Below are 7,814 nucleotides of genomic sequence, written 5' to 3'. Positions count from 1 at the left end.
GTGAAAAAAAAATTGGTGGGTAGACAATACTCAACAACAATAGTGAGTACAATTCACTCATAAAAAAAAATAAAATAGTTCATTAAAATTTTAATTTTCTCTCTCCTCCATTTTCTATTTCTTCGATTTGAAAAAAAAAAATTAAATAGAATAATAAAACTTGATAGCTAAAATAGTGATGTTCTTAACGTAAAATCTTAGAAGACTCTTGGGAATGCTATGATATAATGTAAATTAAATGGCTAGTACTTTTGTTTTTTTTTTTTTAAATAATTGATATTACAAGCCACTTAAAACATTTCATACACCAAAAAAAGAAAAAACTTCATATAATATAAATATGATAAATGAATGTAAATAGTAATATTTTTAGACAATTTTATAGCTACACATATAAGAGAGAATGCAATAGAAGCAAGATTCATAGACTTATAATTATCAGTTAGCTATATTTATAAACTTATTAATTAACTTAAAATGAGTAACATTTTGGTTTAAAACTAATACATATAAAATTACCTAAAAATTTGTTTCAAAAAAATATTAAACTGGTTACTCATTTGGTCTAAATATGGGTGGGGGTCTGTTTTTATTTAGTACTAATATAATGTGCTTGGGACATAATTGACGGTGGAACGCCGTGTTTTTTGTTATTATTTGTTTGATTGAAAAGACAAATTATAATAAAACCAACCCATTTTCAAAATCAGGGATTAAATCCGTGACTGTGAGTGTTTGTCAGCTTTATTGCTTTTGAGCAAACACTCATGGGAGTTATCGTCAGTACTTTCCCACCGTTTTTGTCTTCCAATCCACAAAGTGGAAGGTCTACTTGTTTTGCTGACCAAAGAGGACGTAAGTTGGACCTGGGCCAAAGTAGATTGAAGGTGGGTTGTAAATGGAAGTGAGGACTCGGTTTCACTTCTCTCTCTCTCTCTCTCTCTCTCTCTCACTCACTCACATATATATATATATATATATAAGATTGAAGGTGGGTTGTAAATGGAAGTGAGGACTCGGTTTCACTTCTCTCTCTCTCTCTCTCTCTCACTCACTCACATATATATATATATATATATATATATATATATATATGTGTGAGTGAGTGAGAGAGAGAGAGATTCCCTTTTATCAAGAAATGGTCTAAAAATTTATTTTACAGCATTTAATAAAAATTTGATATATCAAGTCAAAACATCAAATATAATAGAGATAAAAATACTGTTTTTTTAATTGAAATATCTCTTTGACTTTTCGATTCATTATAATTCAACGCTAACCATTCACTACCCATTTTCGAGCTCTCAACACTTGAGTCTTTAAAACCAATCAAAACTGTGGCTCTGGTGATTTTGTTAATGGTCTTGTTAATGGATATTTTGTCAAGAGAAGAAAAATTATTTAGTGTGAATAGTTATATTATTTTTTTATATTTTAAGCTTAAGGCCTGTGAAATAATCATTCTTTTGTTCGGTAAGGGTATATTCTCAAGAATAATCATTCCCATGAGAATCACTAATTCCTTACACACAAGAATAGTTATTCATCAAAAAAAATGAGAGGAATAGCTATTCATTTCTAGTGGGAATAAATTAATCGTTTAAGTTGCCACAAAAGCCTTCACCCTCTTGATATTCCTGCGAAAGAAAATTGTCTTCTTCCTCAAACTACGAACCATCCATCTTCCTCAAACTGCAACACATCCATCTTTCAACCAGGTATCTCTCTCTCCATCTCTTCTACCTCTCATCTCTTAGCCCCTCTCTATTTCTATCTCTCATCCCTTTCTTTTTGTTTCTCTATCTTTGATCCCTCTCTCTCTCTGTTTACATTTTTTATTTTGTGTTGTCGTTTGTGTTTGTTTTTTTGATAAGGGTTTCTCTGTGATTTACCATGTGAATCCTTGTTGGTCTATGAAAAAGAAAATTGATTGTGGATTTAGGAATGGCTAAAAAAAAAAGTTTAACATTTTCCATAACAATTTTGATTTCACTTTCGTCTGGACTTTTGTTTGTGTGTCAAAATTTTGTGGACTTGCACATGATGTTGTTTGTAATATAGACGTGTGTTGTTTGTTTACAGTTATGGCACGATTAAGTTTGACTACAAGGAACATGACAAAGAAGAGGATGTTAACTTCGGTGTTGATTTTTTAGGTAGATATGTTGTCAATTGTTGTTACTTTCTTTGAATTGTTGTGTTTTGGTAGAGTACGATATTCGAAAGAAATCCTTGAGAGATACATACTTTATTAATTTTTATTCAAGGCACTAAGATCTTTACCGTTTAATATATGAGGATGATGAAACTTGCCATAACCATTTAAGAATGGATAGAAATGCATCCAACAATTTATGTAATATGCATGAAGCAAGAGGTGAATTAAAAGCCACAAAACACATGCTAGTAGATGAGCAAGTTGCAATGTTTTTATACATCTTAGCTCATCACGTAAATAACAAAATCATAAAACGTCAATTTAGGCGTTTAGAAGAGACAATTAGTGTAACGCTCCAGAAATTAATTAACTGATAATTAACTTCATGGTTCGTCTCCTAACCTTATTCCGTGAGAAACAAGACTCAGGATTCTCTACTCCTCAAAAAGGTGATACAAAGCAGAAAAGCATTAAGAATCTATCAACATTAATCATTACAACTAGAGCATCTACCAAGAATCATCAAAGTAGCTGAAATCATACTATACATATCATTGTTACAATGGATCCATGTTATACCTTAATATAGAAGCATGTATCAAAAATTCTTAAGTCTACAGCATTGTCCAAAAGCACTAGTTACCTTAAGCACCCATCTAATCTTGCAATAAGTTCTCAAGCATCACCTCGATCAAGTCATCCACAATAACCAGATGCTTCGCGGTATCCATATTTTGTTAAACTATCTATAACAGCACAAATATACGTATAAGGGAAAAGATGAAAAGAATATAAGGATAAGTTCAACGACTTAGTGAGTATAAATGCACATGACGTACATGTCATTAATTGGTAAACTCAGTTATTTATAAAACACATGCATCATTATGAGGTGTTAGTTTATTATGGATGCAATATAGATATAAGGAGAAAATGCGCTTTACCCCCTAATGTTTCACCTTTGCAATTCGATCTTCAATGTTTAAAAATGGGCAATGTGCCCCAATAAAGTATAAAAAATTTGCAATGTGGCTCATCCGTCAATAATTTTCATTTTCTCTAACGGAAATTATTGAAAAGACCTAATTGCCCTTATATTTAAAATAATAATAATAATAAAATAAGAAAATAGCCACCCCAGTTTATTTATTTTTTTTTAAAAAAAAAAAATTGGTTTTTTTTTAATTAGGGGCATTTTTGGAATTCCATCAAAAAATATGGGGCAATTTGGAAATCAGAGATAAAAAAAATGCATGTGCACCGCATGTGCGAAATTTTCAGTTAAATTAGATAGAAATGATTAATTGCAAATTTTTTATACTTTGTTAGGGTACATTGCCAATTTTTAAACATTGAAGGCTAAATTACAAATGAGGTGAAACATTTGGGGGCTAAAATGTATTTTCCCTAGATATAATATATGTTGTAATATAAGAAGCATATCATAGTTCAAATTATATGGTCTACTCGAGATATTACCTCTTACTGGCAGGGTTGGCGCTTTCTCGAGGGACCTGTAATATAATACCGGTGCTCCAGATATTGTACGCTATCATCCATCACTAGTAGCCCAACCGAGTCTGACCTCGGGTGGCCCACATTACTAATGATGTACGTCATGTCGTGATCAACCAATCAAACATAGCTGCGTTGATCACAAATAATCATTGGATCCATAGCCCATATAAACACACACACATTTGACCATAGAGTTAACCTGTATAGTAAGCACATGATCATTATCATGCACGTACCGGTGTACCATATCATACAATGCAATTAATTTTACCCATCTTTAGCATGATGCTTTTTCAAGTTTCATCATTTGATTATCTTGTTAATCAACATGCGCTTTTGCAAAATAGAGTTCACAGTAGTCTAAAATGTATTTCATGAGAGTTGTAAATATGCATGTTTGATATATATATATATATATATCAAACATGCATATTTATGCATATTACATATAGTTATACGATTACACGCAAAATTTCTTAAGAAACCGGAGCCAATTCCCAAAAACTCTACAGATGAAAGATGGAAATAGTTTAAGGTATATTATAATGCATTTTTTGCTAAGTTTATGTCATTCAATTATGATATTACATACTTATATTTTTGTTTTTATATATAAAGAATTGTTTATGTGCATTAGGCGGAACACATATTAGGGTGAAGGTACCTTTAGACGATAAACCTAGATGCATCAAGAAAAATGGAGAGATCACTACAAATGTACCAGGCGTATGCTCACAAGACAAGCATTTTATTTACGTTTTAGATAGTTAGGAAGGTTTTACTATAAATGGTAGAGTGCTTTGAGATGCAATAAATAGGATAAACGGATTAAGAGTACCTCATGGTAAGGAAAACACATTTGCCAATTTAATTATTTCAATAATCCTTCTTTGTACTAAAGCCTTTTTTTTAAAAAAGAAAATATAGGTTACTATTATCTTGTTGATGATGGCTACACAAATTGCAAGCGTTTTCTTGCACGATATAGACAACAGCGATACCACCTAAATGACTGGAGAGTTGGACATCAACCAACAACCTTAGAAGAATTCTTTAACATGAAACATTTTTCGGCTAGGAATACCATTGAGATATATTTTATCCAATTAAGATACATAATCATATTATTATGGATGTTGTCTTTTGCATAACTACGTACGAATGGTGATGCTTGTGGATCCATTAGAGGAAGAATTGGACTAACAAGACCATACACATGCTGTAAATAATAATGATCCAATAACATAAATCAAGGCTTCAGATAAATGGAGTGCATGGAGAAAACTATGGCAAATGAAATGTTTAGTTCGTGGAAGGGAATTAGGCGAGGCAATTGATCATGTTATGATATATTACTATATGTAACGTTTATTTAAATCTTTTATGTGTGGATGGCAATTGACCATGTTACGATGTACATATTATGGGTCAGTCATTTCCTTAATATATTGAAACATTTCTTTGGCGTTTGGCAATTGGTCTCTATTGTTATTGTTAGATATATTGGTGTGTATATTTCCTTAATAATTATAATTTTATTACTTTATACATCATTGTTCTTCATTTTAAATTATTATTTTTTAGACATTAACATTGGATTCTCAAGATTCTGGTAGAAGGGAATGGACTTCTGAAGAAGATACCAAACTTGTATATCATTACAATGAAGGAAGTGATAGACAAGATACTAGACTTCAACCAAGTTATCTTAGAATTTTGGAGGTGAAGTTCTCAAAGACATTACCAAATATTGGAATCAAAGCAAAACCACATATAGAATCAAGACTGAAACTTTGAAAAATGATTTTCAAGTAATACATGCAATGTTGTGTGGTCCTTATGCATGTGGATTTGGGTGGGACCACATTAGAAAATGTGTAGTTTATGAAGATGCTGTGTAACAAGCACATGTGTAGGTAAAATTTTAATATGTTGCGAATTATATATTATAATCTTATTATGTGCATAATATATCAATTGGATATTATCATATTTGATGGTTTTGTAGATTCATAAAGGGCAGCTACTTTTAAAAATAAAACTTTTCCCTTATATGAGGATCTTTACATTGTCTATGTAAAAGACCATGCTATTGGCAAAGATGCTCAAGCACCTATAGACATGTGTGAAGAAATACTACATGAAAAAGTGATGAAAACAATATTGGCCATAATGAAAAAGATGGGTTGGAAGAGTTTATCGAAGACATGTCGTGCACGTAATTGCCCACCAATGGCAATGGAGGAGAAGGACTTTCAGGTCGGAAAAGAAAAAGGCCTAATAAGAGTACAAATGATAGCATTGCCCATACAATTAGAGAAGTTGGTAACCAACTTGTGACGAATTTAATTGCTGCATCAAAGAATCTTAGCAAGGCAATTACGGGAACGGTAAAACAAGAGAATAGATTAAAAGTTAAAGATGAGCTATCAAAATTAATTGGTCTTAGCAATAATGATTGTCTCAAAGCAACAAGATTGATTGATTGTCAGCCTGAGATAATAGATCTATTCTTCAACGTTCCAGATTATGAAAATGAAGAATTGGTGCTTGGAATACTAATGATGCATGAAGATAAAATATAAAAAATTAAAAATTCTCCACTGCAATCTGCAGCGTACTGCTACAATGGGGATACAAATTAATAAAATTTTAATTTGTAGTATTGAATAGGTTTTAATAAATTCTTATAATAAATTAAAATTTTGATTCTTTATGAGCTTTTGGTAGAAACCCACGTGATGCTCCTCTTGAACTATGGGCAGAACATATACAGGCATGCCATGCCTTGGTTTCCCCACAGCACGTGTGCTGCAGGGGAACCAAGGGGAAACAAGGGGAAAACCCCCTGTACGCGTGGTTTCCCCCTCAGCATGGGGGAAACTCGAGATCTAAATCCCCCATGCCTTTCTTCTCCATATTTTTCGTCCATATGTTTTTTTCGTCCATATATTTTCTTCGTCCATCTTTTTTGTCCAAATATGATCTTCGTCCATTTTTTTTTTCTTCTAAGTTTCTTTTCTGCAGGTCTCTCTCTGTGGACTGTGATCTTCATCTATATTTTTTTTTATTTTCATTATGATTTGTTTTTTCTCACCTGCAACGGCATCTACGTTTTCTGCCGAATCTTCCTCGCTCTGGAGCAACTCCAACTGTAGCAACGATAAGGAAGAATCAAAGAGGTTGGAAAGAGATGGGTATGGTTGACAATTGTTGAAATAGGCGTGGTCATTTTTGTCGGTTCATATATTTCATTAAATGAAAACTGCGGCGCACCTTTCTTCTAGAAGTCCATTTGGGCAGAAGCTTCATTTTCCAACTTCGCCCCAAATGTGGTTTTGAGCGTTTGAAACCTCAAAAGCGCTTTGAAATTTTTTTACCAAACGACCCTATTTTTTCTAAAACGAGCATCTGAGGCCTTAGAAGCGCGTTTTGGGTCTGTGGTTGCAAACGCAAGCAGGCTCTAAGATATTTGGTTAGCTATTAGTGATTTTGTGATTTTTTTTATTTTTAGGAGACAATTTGGTGATTTGCATTAGTAGCAACTTGATTTTAATTGAGATGTGCTTTTTGTTCATTATTATTATGAGACAATTTGGTAATTTGCATTAGCAGCAACTTGATTTTAATTGAGATGTGTTTTTTGTTCATTATTATGACATGTTCCTACAAAATGATATCAAGATAGCTGATGTGCTTTTTTTTTTCTTTTTTTTTTTTTTAAATAAATTGTGATATGATGATTATGTGTTTTTATTTATTTATTATAAATAATTTTGTAGCATAACTAAAAAAAAAAAATGCCATATACTTGACAGAATTTAAAAAAAAAATTAAAAAAAATTATAGTATAGTTGTTTATGTTTCAAAAATAAAGAAAAAAAGTCCGTAATAAAAATAAGGGAAATGCTAAGTGTTCTCCCAACTGTGATGTAACTTTCAAAATTACTGTTGAATCATTATTGACTTTTAATCTATTGGTGATTTTAAAAGCAACATTACAGTTGAGAGAACACTAGAAGAACACAAAGCATTTCCCTAAAAATAAATTATATTTGTATTATAAGGGTATTTTAGAAAATTTAATTACAACATGATTCCATTCACCAGCATATTGGACTGTAGCAAACAAAGGAAT

Source organism: Corylus avellana, chromosome 9 (assembly GCF_965113065.1).
Source record: "Corylus avellana chromosome 9, dhCorAvel1.hap1.2, whole genome shotgun sequence".
Taxonomy (NCBI): Eukaryota; Viridiplantae; Streptophyta; class Magnoliopsida; order Fagales; family Betulaceae; genus Corylus; species Corylus avellana.
Note: the sequence above shows the minus strand (reverse complement) of the source record.